Genomic DNA, 21294 nt, shown 5'->3' with positions numbered 1-21294 from the left:
TAAAAAACCCTAACATTCAAACGACCTCAGCAGAAACAGTCATGGAGAGTATTCCACCCGACTTCAATACGCAGATGACAGATATGATGAAAATCCTAACTGACAAGGTTACTGAGATGGCTAAAGCTGTGGATAGAGTCGAGGCTAATGCTACCGCATTTAAGATAGCCATAGAGACTAAACTTGAGGATATCAAGACACAGATTGTAGCACAATCCGACCGCATAACGGCGGTTGCAAATACTGGGATCGAATACTCACGGAAGCAAGAGGAGAAGAATAAGGAACTATCTGAAGATATCGCCGAAGTATCAAAGGAAATGCAACTGGAAAACAAACAGCTCCGGCAGTTGATCCAAGACAACAAGGAGGAAAACTTGCTCCATCTGCTAGAAATAGAACGGCACGCCCGCAGATTCAATCTCCGTATAGTGGGTCTGGATGAATCAGTCGACTGCACAGATGGCAAGTTTGCTGCAGTACTATTCGAAATCCTAGGTTCTGAAATCCTATCTACAGAACCGATAGTGGACAAACGCTACAGAATTGGATCTGAAAACTATAATAAAAACAACAAGGAAAGAGTGATAATTGCTAGTCTACGGGAAACTGCAACAAGAGACACGATTATCAGGGAATCACGCAAGAGATGGGGAAAACTGATGTACAAAGGAAAAAGAGTGTGGTTTTATGAAGATATGTGCAAGGAAGCCATAACTCTGCGGGCCCACTACAAGGTTGTAGTAAACCAGCTATTTGAGAAAGGTCTCCACCCCATCCTACGGTACCCTGCAAATCTTTTCATAGTGGAGGGAGAAGGAAAGAGATTCATGCTACGTTCGCTTAAGGCGGCAGAAGAATACATGAAGAAGATACAAAGTGGATGACAAGATTCATCTTTCACGGATAACTCTACAATTGCATGGACATCAAAAAACGGCAACATACAAACTTTTGACAACATTGAGAAATAAGTAATTTGATATAAAACGCTAAACACCATATAAATATAGATTCACGGTAGTATGCAGATCTTGATTTGATACCGAACATTTTGGAACATTCTAGATTTTTATACTCTATTTTTCTTACATGAAGGCTATGAGTCATAACGGAATATTCTGGAATACACTGGATGGTTATTGTTTTAGGGCACGAGAATGTTCTGGAACATTAAAGCATCAAACTGCAAGTAACGAGCGGCTGACAGCACTATGGAATACAATACCTTTTTCAAGGATGGCCCCGTGAAATAACAATGATATGAGTCTTGGTCATGAAATAGACGTGAAGAACAACGACCACCATAACAGATTAATGATCACGCATGACTGTGGACGATCTGCATACAAGTATTTAAAATCTCCTTGTTGTTTAGATGTGTAAACATACAAAGGTATTTAAAAAATTAAGTCGATATTCCCGGATTAGATGGGTTTTCGATATCTAATTCTAAACAGCATTATTTCTTATTCTTTATTTCGTTATTCTGAAATGTTCTAACCAAAAAATTTTAATAGAAGGTTTAAAGGGGAACTCCACTTTTTTTGGAAATTAGCTTATTTAACATCTTCCCTGGAGTTAGACAAGAAGATGCATACCTTTTTTGTCTCTGTGCGTGCATTTTAGCTTTGGGAATAGACGCTCCGTTAGCATAGCTTAGCTTCATCACTGGAAGTGAGGCAGGACAGTAGCCTTACAGTGCCTTACAGTGTATTGCAAGGTCTGACATTGACCAAACTTGATATGCATGACCTTGGTGGGCTCTAGGTCAACTCCTGAAAAGGGGGTCAATGTCAGACTTTGCAATCAAAAGTTAGGGGGCTAATAACCCTTGCCATAATTTCAGTGCGCCCCCTAACTTTTGATTGCAAGGTCTGACATTGACCCCCTTTTCAGGAGTTGACCTAGAGCCCACCAAGGTCATGCATATCAAGTTTGGTCAATGTCAGACCTTGCAATACACTGTAAGGCACTGTAAGGCTACTGTCCTGCCTCACTTCCAGTGATGAAGCTAAGCTATGCTAACGGAGCGTCTATTCCCAAAGCTAAAATGCACGCACAGAGACAAAAAAGGTATGCATCTTCTTGTCTAACTCCAGGGAAGATGTTAAATAAGCTAATTTCCAAAAAAAGTGGAGTTCCCCTTTAAAAAGGAAAAAAAAAAAGTTTAAATGAGTATACCAATCGAGGTATAATTTTCATTCTGTTATAATTACATTAAGGGGAGAGAGGCTTGGTCACAGGTGACATTCTATTAGAATTAAAGCATAGATCCTATGGTATACATAGGAAAGATTAGGATAAATTGCTCATCCTGGGCAGACCGGAGGTGCAGGAAAGGAAGAGGTTGTACGCGAAGGAGGTATCAAATAGGTACCTTGTACGACTCTGTAAGGGAGGGGGGTTCAGGTTTTTTTTTGTATATATGTATGTTTTTATGCTCGGCTCTCAACAGGACCTCAACAGTGGGATATAAATCCATTGTGAATTCGCACTCCAGAAATATTACCAACAAATGCAAATCAATATGTATAGATTATGGCTAGTTTGAATATAATGATCTGGAACACTGGGGGAATAAATAATCAACATAAACGCAAAAGCGTGCTCACATTGATGAAAAACAAACAGGTTGATGTGGCTCTCTTAAGCGAAACACACATTTTAGTGGGAGACAAAGCTACGTTAGCGGACAACACATACCATAACATTAGTCACTCTTCCTTTGGAACGAGAACCCGTGGAGTTGCTATAGTCGTGAAACGGAAATTGAATATTGAATTGAAGGGAGTATGGTCTGATGCAGATGGTCGGATAACCATAGCTAAGATTATACACAAGAATAGGAAAATAGCGTTGGTAGCGGTATATGCCCCAAATCTATACGAAAATAATTTCTACACTGCACTCACTAGGGAAATGTTAAACCTTCCAGAATACTCATTTATAATTGGTGCGGATTTTAATGCCATTTGGGACCGTGGGTTGGATAAATCTAATCCCAACTTTTCCAACGAACAAAAAAAGTCATCTAATGCGTTAAAGGATTGGGCAAAGAATACAGGTGTAAATGATCTATGGCGATCACTCAACCCCACGACCCGGAAGTACTCTTGTCGATCAGCAAGACATGTATGTCATATGTTATGATGAATTGAAAATGGGGGACCCTGATGTAAACAAGACGAAAGTCTTTCTCTGGTCTGCATCCCCTTAACAATTGTGTGTATTGAGCCGTACTGTATTGTACCCATTCTGCAATCTGTTAATAAAGTTTTCAATCAATCAAGGGGGTAGCAATACATACGTTTACACATCATTCTATACTCCTGCTTGTTTGTTTTTTAATCTGTTTATTACTTGTTTTTTAGTATTATTTATTTTCAATTTATGTTCGAAATAAATAAACGCATTCATTCAAGATAGTGTGAGCAAAAGTATAGTTAATTTACTCCCTCGAGTCTGGCCCTGCGCGGATCTCGCAGCTGTGCCCGCACCGTGCAATACTCCAATTCAGCCATTGGCAATTCAGCCATTGGGTGGGTGGCGCTGCTGAGCGGCCCTCACAGCGCGGCCGTCAGCGCGCGGCCCTGAGAGCGCCGCTGGCTCTGCAGCTGCATGCTTCTCTGGTGATAATCTGGCGCGCCATGTAAAAAGTTGCACGCCTGACATATCAGCATGTAACTCGAGAACCGAGGCACGGATTTTGGCGATTCAGATGGCATTGGAACGGCAACGAACAGTGCTTTAATTCGGCGAAAATGCAGTCCCGAGCCTTCAGATGCTCGCAAAGGGCAGTGAAACTGAAAACAATGAAACCCCGGACGCCTGTACGTTAATGCCAAGCAAGCAGTGCAAAAATGCTTCCGCATTCGTCACCGCACGCTAGTGCGGTAAAGCGCCCTTCTTTTCAGACAAATGCTACCGTGCGTGCACCGGCGGCGGCGTGCTCGCTCAGGTGCGTGCGTGCGCCAGGTGCCCGCGCATGCGACACGAGCGGAGCTCAATATATATAAGTCACCGCCCCTTATTCAGTATCTAGCAAATAGCTCAATTGGCAAGGACACATGGCTGTGGATCCTATGGCTTGTTTGCTGGCGAGTTCGAATCCCATCGAAAATATTTTTTAACGTGATTTTTTTTTAACGTGTATTCTTTCGCCGATTAAGGTTAGGCATTGTTTCGGAGTTGGTTAAGGTTAGAACGGTTAAGTTTAGGCGCTGTTAAGGAGCTGGTTAAGGTTAGAGTTTGTCAAAGAGAATGGCAATATAATTTCTATGGTTAAGGTTAGGCATTGTTTCGGAGTTGGTTAAGGTTAGAACGGTTAAGTTTAGGCGTTGTTAAGGAGCTGGTTAAGGTTAGAGTTTGTCAAAGAGAATGGCAATAGACAGCCTATTTCCGCGCGACCTGGGCGCTGGGCGGCGGAAAATGAAAGGCGCATTACTGCATGCCACTACGGTAAATTTTTCCACTGCTTGCTTGGCATAAAGCTACACGCACCCCGGACATTTCCATGAATTTATAAACCCCCCCCGGACGCGTGAACACATTGGGTAGGGCTGCAACTAATGATTATTTTGGTAGTGGACTAATCTGTCGATAATTTTTTCGATTAGTCGACTAATCGAAAAACAATTATATTAAAAAAATATATATAATTTTTTTTTTTTCACTACCTATCTTTGTGAAAGTGGCTTCTCAGCTCTGGTCCAGCTGAAGACAGAGCAGAGGAACAGATTGGACATTGAGCATGACCTCAGAGTTGCTTTGAGACTCTTGTCAGGACCAAACATAGCCCCTTTCGTGACTTTCGGTTTGCAAGCCTGGGGCTTTTGTGACCGGAGTCACTTGCCCACACGCCCCGATTACCCAGTAGAGAAACGACCAAGCGTCATCAAGGGGCTTGCGGTGTGTCAAGAATACATCAGATCTGAATTTCAAAGATACCCAGCGTACAATATGGGTCTAACACAGCTTCACGATGGGGTCTGGAAGCTTGGAGTTGCTAATAAACAGTTTAAAACATTGTTGGGAAACACAAGTGCTACTCACAGCGAACTCTGGCATCAAGATGGCGTCTTCTCCTTCTGCAACTTTCCTTGTCGCATGCCTGGTGCGTTTAGCAATCACTGCGCTCCCTATCGGTCCCTGTTGGTCATTACCTATAGGCCATTACAGGGTAGAATCTGCTGAGCGCGTCTCCTGTGTATTGTTGTAATGACCAACAGGGACCGATAGGGAGCGCAGTGATCGCTGGACACACCAGCCATTTTGCCAAGGTTCGCTCTGTGAGTACACTCGTTTTATGAAAATGATTTAAAATGTTTATCAGCAACTCCGAGCTTCCAGACCCCATCGTGAAGCTGTGTTAGACCCATATTGTACGCTGGGTATCTTTGAAATTCAGATCTGATGTATTCTTGACACACCGCGAGCCCCTTGATGACGCTTGGTCGTTTCTCTACTGGGTAATCGGGGCGTGTGGGCAAGTGACTCCGGTAGGGGTGGACGGTATAAACGGTATACGGTATAAACGGTATGAATTTGCTCTACGGTATGGATTTTGAGTATACCGTGTAACCGGTAGTGCAGCTCTAAAATAGCAATGACGTCATGTAACCACAGCGCGACTATTTCACTGGCATTTGCCCCTAAAAATAGATAGAATTAGTCATAGATAATAGATATGTGCGAACTGGAAAAAGTTATTTAGGAGGCTTCGCGCAGTGGGCGTGCCAGCCCCTACCGCACGCATGTAAACACGGGTCTAGTAGTCTAGTGGGACGGGACACGGGAGCTGTCGGCGTCTCCCTGAGCTAACGTTAGCTTAGCTACCGTTACAAAATGACCCAGTCAACTATTCACTTTTAGTTTAATACATGATGGGGCATTGTCTAACCGAACGGTATCTAGTCGGCCAGCTACCGATAGCTCCTGACATCAACAAACGCTCCACAAAGTCTAGTACTAGAGACGTGTATGCTACCTGTTAGCTCACGTTAACACAAGTTAGTTCACCGTTCAAAACGAAATGTCCCATTGAACTAAATAATTCACTGAGGCGTTGTATTAACGTTATATATGCAGTAGCTACAGATAGCTCATGATATCAATGTCTTATAACACTGATTCGATGCGTATTCGAGCTGAGGGCTTGCTAACGTTATAATACCAATACAATAGGGTCCAGGTGCAGCGCCGGAGAATCCTGGCCGTAGCTCTGCTCGAGGCTACTCGAGTATAGGTCCAGGTGCAGCTCCGGAGAATTCTGGCCGTAGCTGGAGGCTACTAGAGTACACACAGACAGTGGAGCTTGTTGCGTGGTGGCGATGTCTCGCAGATAATACCAGTACAAGTCTAATTATATAATATATATATTTTATAAAAAAAAAATATATATATAAAATAAAAAAAAAAATTTTTATCAAAAACGATGATACCGTGATATATACCGTTACCGTCTATGCTTCAAATTATACCGTGATATAAATTTTAGACCATACCGTCCACCCCTAGACTCCGGTCACAAAAGCCCCAGGCTTGCAAACCGAAAGTCACGAAAGGGGCTAGACCAAACAGTTCCCCCAAACTTACTGTCGGTCTGTTATGTTAAGCTAAGAAGTCTTCAGCTGGCCGGACCAGAGCTGAGAAGCCACTTTCACAAAGATAGGTAGTGCAAAAAAAAAATATATATAAAAATGTCTTTCTTTTTTTAATGACTAAGCGACGCAACAATATCTCGTTGGTGATTTTTCATAATCGACGTCGTCGACTAATCGTTGCAGCCCTAACTTTGGGCAACGCACATGTACTTCCGCGTTTCTCTGATTGGCCAGCGATCGGCCAGCCCTCTTCCCCCTACGCCGGTAACGCGCGCATGCGCATTTCGTACTTGTCTCCCTGTGTACAGCTGAGAGCTCCAGCATAGCTAACTTATGTCCGCGAGCTAGGTGCAAGCCAGAGTAAAACAGTTTTCATTCAATCAATAATAACATTAACGAGACTCTCGTTGTGTCTATTCTGCTAACGCTACCTCTCATTGCTTTAACGTTACCTAGGCTCTCGTGTCTATCTGCTAACGTTAACGTTAGCATTAAGCTAACAAGCTGGGGCCGCTGGTGTACAGCTGAGAGCTCCAGCATAGCTAACTTATGTCCGCGAGCTAGGCGCAAGCCAGAGTAAAACAGTTTTCATTCAATCAATAATAACATTAACGAGACTCTCGTTGTGTCTATTCTGCTAACGCTACCTCTCATTGCTTTAACGTTACCTAGGCTCTTGTGTCTATCTGCTAACGTTAACGTTAGCATTAAGCTAACAAGCTGTAATGGCACCAGTCTCGCGTCTATCTGCTAACGTTAGCATTAGGTAATAACCGGTTTAAAATGGATGGTAATACCTCACGTTGTGTCTATTCTACTAGCATTAACCATTAGTTACTAGTACAAACAATCAATAGCGAGTTATATTGATCACGCTATGTCGAAAGTCTTTCTCTGGTCTGCATCCCCTTAACAATTGTATGTATTGAGCTGTACTGTACTGTACCCATTCTGCAATCTGTTAATAAACTTTTCAATCAATGTACGATAGCCATGCTAAAACGCTAGCACAACATTAGCACCTAATAAATGAGGCAGAATACACAGTGACTGTATCCTTTTTTGTTTATTGCACTTGTTCCTGCTGCAAATGAAATCCTAAGCGAGACATTAAAGATGGCGGCTTTCTGTTTTTCTGGAGACCCTCCAACGAGTGACGCGTCTCTCTTCTCTTCTGACCATCAGTGGTCTGCAGTGTTTCACGTGACTCGTGAGGGGGTAAACGAGCGTAGAGCGGCTGGTATTCACGAAGGAGAGCGCTGGCCAACGCTGGCCAATCAGAGAAACGCGGAAGTACATGTGCGTTGCCCAAAGTGTTCACGCCCCCCCGCACGCCCCGGACAGGGCGTGAAAAGAGGACATGTCCGGGCAAAAGAGGACGTTTGGTCACCCTATTATACAGCATGTATACCTGTACACGTAAGAAAGTGGACACTACTATTGCTGATAAATGGGAAGCGAAATGGTATATATGCGTTGTGCCAAATTGTAATATAAAAATAATAAACTTTATTTCTATAACACCGTTGATACAAGAATTGCAGCCCAAACGTCAGCAAAACAAAAGAGATGATTGTGGACTTCAGGAGGTCGGGGGTCAAGGACTACAGCCCCCTCAGCATCGACGGGGCACCGGTTGAGAGAGTGAGCAGTTTCAAGTACCTCGGAGCCCACATATCCGAGGACTTGACATGGACCACACACATTGACAGTGTTGTGAAGAAGGCACGACAACGCCTCTACTTCCTCAGGCGCCTAAGGAAGTTCCAAGTCAGTCAGAAGATCCTTAGGAACTTCTACTCATGTACAATAGAGAGCATCCTGACTGGCAACATCACCTCCTGGTTTGGGAATAGCACTGCACAAGACCGTAGCAGACTACAAAGAGTGACACGTTCAGCCGAACGCACAATTAGAGGGGGGCTTCCCACCCTCCAGAACATTTACAACAAGCGGTGCAAGGGGAAGGCTAAGAGAATTATTAAGGACTCGAGCCACCCGAACAACTGCCTCTTTGAACTACTGCCGTCAGGCAAGCGATACCGGAGTCTTATGGCAAGCACAGAAAGACTCAGAAGGAGCTTCTATCCCCAGGCCATCAGGCTGCTAAACGAACAATAATCGCTAAACGAACAATAATCACTATGCAACAACCATCAAATGCACACAGCACACACACCCACACGCACACACTCACTCAAACAAACAACACACTGCAGCACCCACTCTCCACACTTTAGATCACACAAACACACTTACACTTTATATTTATTGATAAAGGATTTGCACTACAACTCGTACACCTACTGTGAATTGTACCTAAACTGCACCTCGTCCATTTATGCCTTGCACTATATAGTATTGTATATTAGTACACTGCACAGTATTGTATATTGTATGGTAACTACGTCTACGAACATTGTACATATGTCTAAACTGAACACTGTGACCTCTTTTTTTTACTTCTAATTTTTACTATGTCTTTATTTCATACTTATCTTGTCATGCACAGTCTCTGGAGCGCAACAGTAAGAAGCATTTTGTACAAAAGTATTCTGTACTTCTGTATGACAACTATTAAAGAAACTTGAAACTTGAAACTTGTACATATGTCTATACTGAACACTGTGACCTCTTTTTTTTTTTACTTCTAATTTACATCCTATACTATGTTATTTTATTTCATACTTATCTTGTCTTGCACAGTCTCTGGAGCGTAACAGTAAGAAGCATTTTGTATAAAAGTATTCTGTACTTCTGTATGACAACTATTAAAGAAACTTGAAACTTGAAACCAAAGTGCTTCACAGTAGTAATGTAGACATAATAAACACGGGCATAACATTTGCATAAATATAGACAGGCATAAAATGAGCAGAGAATTGACAAAGTAAAAGAAATGCATAAAGTGCAGACATAAAATTTGTATAAAATAGACAATAATCACAATAAAAGCAATGCAAAGGTGCAGACATGAAAATAGATGGTACAACCATCTAAGTATACAAAAAAAGATATTCCTTTGCTGTATTTTCTGTTTTAAAAACAAACATCTTTTAACCCTTTCACTACCACACTACAGGTGGTTAACCCTTTCACTAACGCACTACAGAAGGTTAACCCTTTCATTACCACACTACAGACTGTTAAGGTTAGGCGGAGGCCGGACTGCCCCCCCCCCCAAGGACTTTGGACTACTTAAAATGGACTCCCCCTTCCACCTGATGGACATATATCACCTGTACTACTATTATTTATATACATATAGAACTGCTTCACATGGATTTTAATATATCATGATTAAACAAACATGGTCTCATCAGAAAACGTAAATAAAGTACTAGTCGACCACATGAAATTATTTTACATAATGTATGTTTATGTTATAGCCATAAGTAATATATTTATATTTTGTATCGGCAAAAGTCCAAAACAAACAGTTTGTCGGGAGTCGAACTAACAATAATTGTGGTTGTGGGACGAGTGCTCTCACCACTAGACTAAGACACCCACCACCCTGATAAAAACACAGCAATACTATGATGATGATCGTTTTAACGTTTAACCGTTATGGTTTAGAAAGTTAGGGTTATGGTTAGTTTAAGGTGTGGTTAGGGTTTGGGCGAGGCGATCAGTAAAGTTTGTCATGTAGTCTTGAGGTAGAGACATTTGCCTCCCATGCAAGTGTCCTGGGTTCGTTCCCCAGCAAGGTAACTCAAATGTTTTCTGAAAACATTAAAAGTTAACATTATTTGAATATGTAATATATGTACTTATTTGTAAATACCGGTACGTCAATATATTTCTTATTTGGTAAATGGTGCATTTATATAGCGCTTTTATCCAAAGCCCTTTACAATTTTGTTCCTCTTCCTCACATAGTCACATTCACCCATTCACACACATTCACAGACCAACGGCGAAAGCAACCATGCAAGGTACCAACCTGCTCATCGGGAGAAATTAGGGGTTAAGTGTCTTGCTCAAGGATACGCTGCCTGGGAGGAGCAGGAATCTCACCGGGAACCTTCTGAAGTTCTGATTACCAGACGACTGCTCTACCTCCTGAGCCACTGCCGCCCTGTTATTTGTAATACGTACACATTATAAATGTTTGTAAAAATACGTCGATATATTACGGTGGCGTAGTGGTTAACACTGTCGCCTCACAGCTAGAAGGTTGTGGGTTCGATTCCCGCTTGGGGACCAGGTGGCCGTATTGCCAGTTACCCAGGTGGGGTATCTCCCAGGCCTTTCTGTGTGGAGTTTGCATGTTCTCCCCGTGCTCGCAAGGGTTTCCCCTCCCGATAAGATAAACCCAATGGAAAAACATGCACAACAGATCGCTAACGCTGTCACGTCCCTGACGAAGACAGGGCACTTGGATTGGTCCGCGGGCGTGGCGCTCGCTGCAGCCCTCGTCTGCTCCCGGCTGCCCTCTGGGGGAAGGACGACGGGATGGGAGGTGCAGAGAACATTTAGTCCGACTCAATGCATGTGTGTGTGTGTGTGTTTACTGTGGGTCGCCCATCGCGTGTGTGTTAAATCTGGATGCCAAGCACAACAGATAAAGGCTTTAATTGTATCCTTCCTATATTCTGCTCAAGTGCAGCCAGCAACTCTCATCCACCAGCTTGTGGCTTTCAGCCTCCTTGGCCACAGCGTTTCCGTTTTGTTATTGTCGTATGCTGACTAGTGACTACATGCCACAGATATTTCCCCCAAAACTTTTCAACTCCTTCTCCTTCCTCATCTTTGTACAACAACAAGTTGTCGGTGAATGGCCACCGTTGTAGTGATGTGACTCTAGCAAATTATCCGATTCTCTTGAACGGCTCTTTGGTACGAACGAAGGGAACCGAGTCATACTCTGTGGGAGCTGTTATTTTTATTTAGGCCTATATTCCAAAAACTGCAACATTGTATCATTCACTTCATTCATGCTCTCATGATTCAAGCACAAAATACAGTTTCTTTTAACCCGACATTGCAACAAGCATGATTCATTTACAATCTCATGTCCCATTCTGCCTTCTGTAATACGACCAGGATATAGGCATTTCTTTTCGTAAGAACGAAACGGGGACGTTTTCCGGGACAGGATATGGTCGAGGACAGATGACGTAATTCAGGGACTGTCCCTGAAAATCTGGGACGTCTTGTCCCCTTAACACATTGGTTGCCAAGAACGAGTTACGCTGTTTTTGCCCACCATGCGTTGAACGCCAAGAACGACTTACGCCGTTTTTGGGATCAATATTTCATTTTTCCGCCATGGCATTCATAATTCATCCAGCCAACCTCCGGACTCCAGCGGGACCCTGTTGAGATTGCAACGCCTCAATACCGCCGCCTGGTGGATGGTCGGGTGAGTCGCCAAAACCATCTGATCAATATATCAACCCATACTAAATAAAGTAGGGATGCACGATAATTATCGGGCCGATAATTATCGGGCCGATATCAGCAATTATGACGTCATCCCGATAAACCCGATAACGTTATTAATAGCTCCGATAATATAATATATTTTTTGGTAAAAAAAATGTGGTGTGGGTGAATTTGGATGAAGTGCGTTTGTTTTGACTGTCGGCTCCTCCCGTTTTGCCAGTACTGTGGTACGACTGGTAGCGTGTGGTTTAGGAACAGGGCGTTTTACACAAATCCAGCGCTCCCTTTCTTGGCTGTGACGTAGCCACGTACGTTTCTTGAAAGCAGCGCGGATGTAAACAAAGATGGCGACGCTAGTGGGGATTGTTTCAGAGGGGAAAAGTTTGCTTGCTATTTGTAATAAATGCAATGCAGAAGTTCCACGAGGAGGGAAAAGTGCAGCGGCTTGTGATACATCCAACCTAGCGGGTCACCTGCGGCATCACCACCGCTGCGATGGTGTGTTATTGTGTTAACTTAAAAGCCTGCGACGACGCGGGGAGCTAAGCAAAGCTAGCCCCTTTCATGGCTGATGCAACCCTTGGTTGAATACGCAGTCACTTATTGCTCCGTAGTAGCCAGGTTAATTTGCACCACCAAGGACTGCTTAAAAGCTAGCGGCTTGAGCCCTTGGGTCATTTCTGTCAAACTTCTTTAATTTAGCAAACGACTCGTCAATAGGTACAAGCGTGCTCGCGCCGTCGTCGTAGGCTTCTAACACCATCGCAGCGGTGGTGATGCCGCAGGCGACCTGCTAAGCTGTGTCCACTCAAAGCCTTTCTTTCAAGGCGGACAGCTTTGAAAAAAGAAGAAAAAAAAGCTTCGAGCGTCTTAGGTTGGATGTATTATAAGTTGTTGACGGATTGTGAATTTTCATTTTGAAAAATAAATATGGTCACTTTATCAGTCAAAACTGTTGTCTTGGCTTTTGTTTCTGTTGTCTGGTTAGGTCAAAACTACAGGAATATACATTTAAGTTGGTGTTAAGTTATTGTCTTGGGAAGTCTTTTTATGTATTATTATTATTGTATTGTGATATGTTTTGTTTCATGTTGAAAAAAAAAGAAAAAAAAATTTTGATAAAAAAAATATATATACATTAAATATTTTTTTAATACAATAAATATCGGTTATCGATATTAGTTATCGGCTTGAGGAGCATAAAGTTATCGGTATCAGTGTCAAAAAATAAAATAAAGCAGTTACTGACTATCAAGGAATTATAAACGACCCCCCCCCCCCTTTCCTTCACGCATGATTAAGCATAATGTATACCGATCATATACATTTGAATCTTTTAATATAGCGTGTATAGGAAAGAAACGCCAATCTATCGTATGCTTCAGGGCCTATAACTAATGTTTTTGGAATTACAGCAGAAAAGATTAAAAACTCTTATATTCGACGCTATTAACACAACAATGTATGAATGAAAAAATATAACGTTCCCACATCCTATAGATAATCGATGTTGAATGGGCCATAGTAATGTCAATATAGCAATAAAATTTAAAAAGTTATAGCCATGCAAAGAAGGTAAACATCTCCATAGGCTTTCAATGGTGGCAGACTGGGTACTTTGATGGGCACAACCCCCGGCGCCCAATGTGTTAATATAGACCTATATATTTTCATTCAAACTTTGGTGGACGCTTAATATGGCTATATCATGCTGGATATCATACATACATTTTAACGATTTGAGGCTTTGTCTCCAGAGGTTTGAATTTGATCCAAATCTTATCTATTATCCTAGTGATTATTCTGCGGATAAACCAAAGATTTAGATTTAATACTGATAAACCCACTAAGCCCCGCCCCTAAAAAGAAAAGCGATGAGCTGTTCTTTTGATTGGCTCTCGGAAAGGAATGGAGCCAAAAGATCCGGCTCCCGTCAAAGAGCCGTAATTCCCATTCCTACGCTGTTGACCACCTCCTTGACCACATTCACTTACGGTTTTACAATTACGTCCCACTGACCATATTCATACGTAGGGTTGGGCATCGTTTGGATTTGAACGATTCTGGTTCCGATTCTCCATTTCGATTCCTGTTCTAAACGATTCTCGATTCCGATTCTTTGAGGTACAGGTCACAGCTTATTTCGCAGGAGATTCTTTATTTTTTTGAAAAATCGTACATTTTTTTCATAGACATTGTCAGTTGACTTGATACAGTTTAATTTGGTTGCTGTACTGTAACTACGGTATTAATTAACAAAGTAAAAAATTAAGAATCGAAATTAAGAATCGAAATGCAAATATGTTACTTCCGGTTCCAGAACCGGAAGTTAGGAACTGGTTCCTATTAAAACCGGTTCTCGGTGCCCAACCCTATTCATACGGCGGTCATATCATGCTAATATGTTTATACTAGAGGTGGGCATAGATTCATTTTTTTAATCTAGATTAATCTATCTTCAATCCTGGATTTAATCTAGATTAAAATGGCTAAAAAAAAAAAAAAAAAACCTGCCGAAGGCATTCAAAATGTGTGTTCTACCCAAATAATGACCAGAAGTAAGTCCTTACTTTTTCTTTCCTCCTTATGTTTCTCAGGCCAGGTGGCCCATTACACCATGAGCCCATCTACCGTTTCCAAAATGCATTACAGACTGTTTTATTTGAAGTTGTTTTATTCAGAAGTTAACACAAATCAATAATATTACCAGTACAGTACAGTATCTAGCACTCTCAGGAGCAAAACAGAAAGAATCATTTCAAACTTGAACTATGTGACATGGCTTGAATCAACTGCTCCAGTGGAGTTGCTCAGTGGCCAATGGTGTCAACTGTGGTTGTACTGGGCAGCTCCCAGGTGTGAATGGAACTGTGTGAATGTGAAGCAGGGCGTTCCTGAAAAAGAGCATATCTGTGCTCAGCGAACCTACCCTGGGTAAATAAAGGTAAAAAAAGAAAAATGTAAAAAAAAAAAAAAAAAAAAACTTTTAGATTAATGCGTTAATTATATTATCGCGCAATACTAGTATAGCGTTAACGGCCCAGCTCTAGTTTATACCACTATGCTAATATGTCTATACTACTATGCACTCGGAGTGTAACACTCAAGTTCGATACTATTTGACAAACAATGCCACTGACCCTTAGCCGCCAGAGTTGTACCCTTCCTGCGGACTTGTTGTTCACAATTTCTAAGTCGCTTTTGATAAAAGCGTCAGCTAAATGACTAAATGTCATGCTCAGGTTGGGATTCCTTTCCACCCTGTTCACCACAAATGGCCGCTGTGTGAATATGGTAAATGACTGTGAAAGGCACAATATAACATATGAACGTGTCCACCCCCAGCTGTTGTAGTCTGTTTACTGATCTTGTGGCACTGACTGTGTGTACCAAGACAGAAGCCTCAGAGCGTGGGGGTTGTTGTACCGGAACACTGGTTGAAACCCTGTCACTTAGATCAATCCATACGCCTTCTACACGAGCCAGGCCCAAACTGATGAAGTACCAAATTACATTTTAAGAAGCCCAACCATGAATGACTTCCCCAACGCTGACCTCGTTTCCTATGTGACATCAACGCCTTTCGTGTGAGTAAGCACTGGGTACTGTAGGCTATCTGTGTGGAGCAAACTCTCAAAAACGGAAAACATTAAAAGTGCTGTAAGTGGTATTTTCTTTGTTTAAAAAAAAAAAGGGAAAAGGGTTTAGTAGGTCAGCTCTACATTCTGACAGTCATCACTGATATAGAGTGTCTGGTCAGTAACATGGGTCTCCCAGTCCCTCCGCTCTGCAGTAAACACTATAGACCACTACACTTCCGCGTTACATTGAAATCGGGGAGGAGATTGCGGGGGGAGCATATGAATGAATGTGGATCAGAGCCGTGATGTAAGTGGTTGCCGATACGGCTGTGGGGGTGCTAGAGACATGATCGAATAGACGTTTATGCGCCTCAATCTCCTGAACACGGCGTGACCCATTCCTAATCGATCAGAACTAAATCGGCAGAGAAAAAGCCCATTTTAAAGCACCTATTCCGCATGCGCAGAGTGCCCATGGAGTCTGGACGACGCGAGATGACGCACAAATGAATGTAGACTGTTCCATCAGAGGGCGGAGCTTCGGTGGTAATGTGAGTGGCTACAGACCGCTGCACTTAAATATAAACATTAGTCTACCTGGAGACTCAATGAGGTAATTGTAGATGTCGCCATAAGACGCGTCTGGCCATTTAGTGGGATCATTTTTTCATTATCCTGTTCGGCTGAAAGGACACTGGCCACCGAAGCCCCCCCCTCTGATAGAACAGTCCACATTCATTCGTGCGTTTCATTCATTCATTCATTCATTTTCTGGTATCCTGTTCCAACTTTATCCAATCAGGAGAGAGAACCCTAGATATTTGTACTTATTTCAAGAAATCCTTCTTACTGCTCTGGCAGATTATTGTTAGATTAACAACCACATAATTTGCTTAAAAGTACGTAGTTCTTATTTATTATTTCTTTCAGACCATTTTTGCAGTGTGATTGGATAAAGGGTAATGAGATGGATACCAGAAAATGTATGTTCCGTTTACTGCACAGTGCAGGGACTGGGAGACCCATGTTACTGACCAGACACTATATCAGTCATGGCTGCCGGAATGTGGACTGGAGCTATTATTTTATTTTATTTTTATTTTATTATCTTTTCCCCCCTTCTTTTTCCGTTTTTCTCCCCTCCCAATGTTAGTCGTTATGCCAATTTCCAATCCCCTTCCTGGTCGTTGGGCACTCTACCCCCTACCGTTGGTCTGGGAGGGCAGAGACTATCACATGCTTCCTCCGACACATGTGTACCCGGCCAGCCCACCACTTCTTTTCACCTGGCAGCGCGGACTCTCACTGAGAGTGTAACGTGTGGAAGGTCACACTACCTCTCTCAGATCCTTCCCTCGCTGTGCAGGCGCCCCGACCGAACTGTAGGAGTCGCTGTCCACAACGACCCAGATCCACCCACCGACTTCCCTCCCGCTGACTCAGCCAATCGAGCCTGTATGACAGCCGGCCAAGCCGGAAGCAACGCTGACAGCTGGATTCGATACCAGTGTCTCTTGCGTTGGTGACTAGCGCCTTGTCCGCTGCGCCACCCAGCCGCCGTAGACTACTTACCGGTATTTAACAACAAAATACCACTTACAGCACCCTTTTACACAAACGGATAAAAAAAAACCATAAAAACTAAGCCTGTTATAAAACAAAAAAGAGAGTAAATCAAACTAGAACGCTGTAAAATTAATTCACCAAAAAACAAAATAAAAAATAAAAGTGGGGTCTTTTTAAAAAGTGATTTTCTTTTCTTTTGCAGCACCTGATCTCAGGGCAGGTCATTCCTAAATCTGGGAGCCCTGACCGCCAAGGCTCTTATCACCTCTTGTGTATCAACGTGAACCTCATGAACCCGGTACAGGGAAGAGGGAGGGAGGGAGATAGAGAGAGGGAGGGAGGGAGAGGAGAGAGAGAGAGAGAGAGAGAGAGAGAGACTCCACTCCAGTAAGCCTACACATCTTCTCTGGAGAGAGAGTGGGATTAAAAAGCAGGTTGTTGTTGCTGATCTGTTAACGGCTATATGGGTCACTGCCTCACTGGGTCTGTGGAGCACAGTTAAAAATAGCTGCCAGCAGGGATATGAGCTGCACTCTGCTAGTTGGCTTGCCTCGTGTGTACAGTACACACACACACACGCACACATATACCCGTAGGACCATGATTAGATTAGATTCAAATTTATTGCCACAAGTACAGTGCAATGAAAGGAAGTTTGGCATCCAACCAGAGTGCAAATGTAACTGTAAAGTGCAACAGTAATATACAATGTACAGGTGATTAAACTGGATATAAAATATATAAATAAGATGTATGTACAGAGTAGTATTAATATGTACAGTGATACAGGTATAAAGACACTATGGTAGTAGTCATACCGACCAGCAACGTATTGTATATATATTGGTATATATTGGTTTTAACAACGCAGTGCTAGTGATGCTGTTTTGTGTTTTATTGCTGATGTGTGCATTTGTAATGTTCGCTATGCATGCCAATTCTTTAAGTGAAATGCACTCAACACTCCAGGCCTCCGTTGCAACAGCTTGGTTCTCTAAGTTGTTTAATATTTTAATATTTGCGCTACTCGTAATTTAATAGGGGTGTAAAGTACTTGAGTAATTGTACTTCGTTACAATACTTACGTACTGTTTTGGGGGATTTGTACTTTACTTGAGTATTATTAGGTTGGTATACTTTGTACTTTTACTCTATTACATTTAAGAGAAAAAAACATACTTTTTACTCCTTACATTTAAAATGCAGACCTACAAAGTACAAATCTTGCAGGTCCAACCATTTTAATTAGTAGATTTGAATTGTTTATCTGGCCAAACTAACGTTAACGTTATTAATCCTGCGACCGCAGGTAAACAGCCAATCAAATCCCCATCAATGGAAAATGAACCCGCCCATACCCATGCTGATTGGTCCTTGTGCAAGACTAGAAAGTGAGGATCTTTGATTAAACACCTGCTATCAGAAGAATAGACAGTCAGAGTGACTAAGCCATAGAAGATGGCCACAATGAGTGATGAAGAAGACAAAACGGTCGGCGACGGCGTGGATGGACAAGACAAGCTTCCATGGCCCTATCTACATAAAAAAGACATACCTTATAGTGTTGTTGAGTTGCCATCATTCAAAAACCTGATAAATGGTTTGCGACCAAGCACTAATGTCATTACGAGGCCCACTGTCCGCTCAAAGATCAGCAAAGCTGCTCAAACCATGAAAGAGAAAGTCACTGCTGCTATGAGTGAAGTTGAATGGATTGCGACAACAACAGATTGCTGGACAGCCCGACGAAGAAGTTTCATTGGGGTAACCGCTCACTGGATCGACACTGAAAGCTTTGAAAGGCGTTCTGCTGCAGAAGACTGAAGGGCTCCCATACTTTCAATGTTTTGGCCAGTGCCTTAAACGACATTCACTTGGAGTACAAAATCCGCATTATGCTGTGGTTAATAGTGATATTATTCAGGGTATACTCCAGTATTCTGTCTTTAATATTGTGATATTATTCAGGGTATACTCCAGTATTCTGTGGTTAATATTGTGATATTATTCAGGGTACTCCAGTATTCTGTCTTTAATATTGTGATATTATTCAGGGTATACTCCAGTATTCTGCCTTTAATATTGTGATATTATTCAGGATAATCCAGTATGCTGTGGTTAATATTGTGATATTATTCAGGATACACCATTCTGTTTTTAATAGTCATATTATTCAGGATACTACAGTATTCTGTCTTTAATATTGTGATATTATTCATGCTGTGATGTGAATGCTGTTCATGTTAGTTTACCTTCAATGGAGAAGTGCATTAAATAATTGTAATGCAAAAAAAGTGTCCTGTTCTTTCATTTCAGCATGGTCTTATCACAGAACACATTCCATTGTGGGCAGAGTGTATGCTTGGTTTCATTCCAGCCTTCCCTAAACACCAGCTGATGATTTCACTAATTGGCTCACCTCTTCAACTAACTCACCTGGTGCAATGTATAGTTAAAATGAAAACTTGGCCGATGATGGAATGAGTTTGAGACCCCTGGTCTATCCCTTTCCAAAAAAAAATTTACTTTAACTTTTTAGTACTTGAGTACATTTAAAAGTAGGACTTTTTTACTTTTACTCAAGTGTGTTTTTAGCCAGATACTTTGACTTTTACTTGAGTCAGATTTTGAGACAGTACCCATACTTTCACTTAAGTATAATTTCTGGGTACTTTTTACACCCCAATACTTACTACTCGTGATGCAGCATCTTAAAATACAATTTATGTGTAGCCTTGGCAATCATGAATACATTGTTGTACAGCTTTGAATGTCACCATGATGAATGCCATATGACACTCTTGTGTCTTCGTTAATCTACACATGCTCCCTCTTGGTCATAATCGTCATATTGGATTGCAGGATACGTGTATCAGAAGTAATTTTCTGAAATAATTTTGTGAGATTCTGACTTAATATCTGCTGTTTTAAAATGGATTTGGACAAGAAATGTTTGTTTACTTTGCTACTAAGGAATCTACCTTGCCTATAATACTACCTGCTATGCTAATATATTACTACCTACTATGCTAATAGTATGTCTTTACTACTATGCACTCATGACTGTAGCACTCAAGTTCAACACTGTTTGATGAACAATCTTTATCTTACTGACCCTTAGCTGCCAGAGTTGTATCCTTTCTGCTGACTTGTTGTACAGAATCTGTACGTCGCTTTTGATAAAAGTGTCGGCTAAATGACTAAATGTAAAGATTAAAAAAGCAAATCACAATACGACAACACAGATGGATAGTGCCAAACTGTAACTCTCTCTACTCTTCTCTAAGCCATGGATTATTTTCAGCCTAGGTCATTTCAGCAACATTGCTACATGCTAATAAAAAAAGACTACTATAAAAATTACGTACGCTTCCAATATCTCAGTAATAAACAGTGGTGTGCCTTAGTGGAGTGTTTTAGGATGGACTATAAGTACCCTCGGCTTGGGATCAATCAGACAGGCTTCTTAAAAACCAGAAATGTCTCCTTTGTTTTAAGAAAGACAAAAACGTGGGTCTGGTTAACTTGATTTGGGACAGTTAAAATGAAAGCTGTGAAATAATCGGCATAAACAAAAAAAACTTCCCCCACGAGACGACTTGGTTTTTTCTATACCTGCTTTGAAACGTCAGGGTGCCGGCCGTCTCTTACAGTTTAAATATTTATCTGTGACATTCCTAGAGGCTCCAGTAAAGCCAGAAAGAATACATGGTGTCTGCAACGATGAGAGAATAGTTAACAGGGTAAACGTCATTTGCAACTAGAGCTCTAGTATCCTTTGGATTTAACCATCAACGAGTTACTAAGATAAGATATTCCTTTATTGATCCCCTTGGGGAAATTCGGGCATCATAGGAGCAATGGTGGAGGGGGGAGGGGATCTACAGGTATGGGCAGGGTAATAGTAGAAAGACATAAATATAGGCAATAATATTAGATCTGAATACAAAAATGTGAAAAGAAATAAACAGGGTAAACAATATGATTTACCTCTGAATATAAAAATGAGAAAAATAAACGGTGCAGATCAAGGTCTGTATGCCCTATTGGCTCATTTGGGCTATTATGGTTAGCTTAAATTAAAGATGAGATGTTTCTCTTTTCGATCATACTAAATGCATATTTGGAGGGGCTGAACCCTGAAGGTCCTA

The 21294-nt window shown here is 41.8% G+C and overlaps 1 protein-coding gene across 3 annotated transcripts in view; it reads left to right on the top strand.

The window, feature by feature from the left end:
- The window catches only part of bmal2 (basic helix-loop-helix ARNT like 2), a 124782-nt gene that overhangs the window by 26042 nt on the left and 77446 nt on the right, over positions 1-21294 (top strand). The gene's annotated exons all lie outside the window — the stretch shown is intronic.

Source organism: Notolepis coatsorum (genome assembly GCF_963971535.1).
Source record: "Notolepis coatsorum genome assembly, chromosome: 18".
Lineage (NCBI taxonomy): Eukaryota > Metazoa > Chordata > Actinopteri > Aulopiformes > Paralepididae > Notolepis > Notolepis coatsorum.
This window is presented reverse-complemented; position numbering and strand designations above follow the sequence as displayed.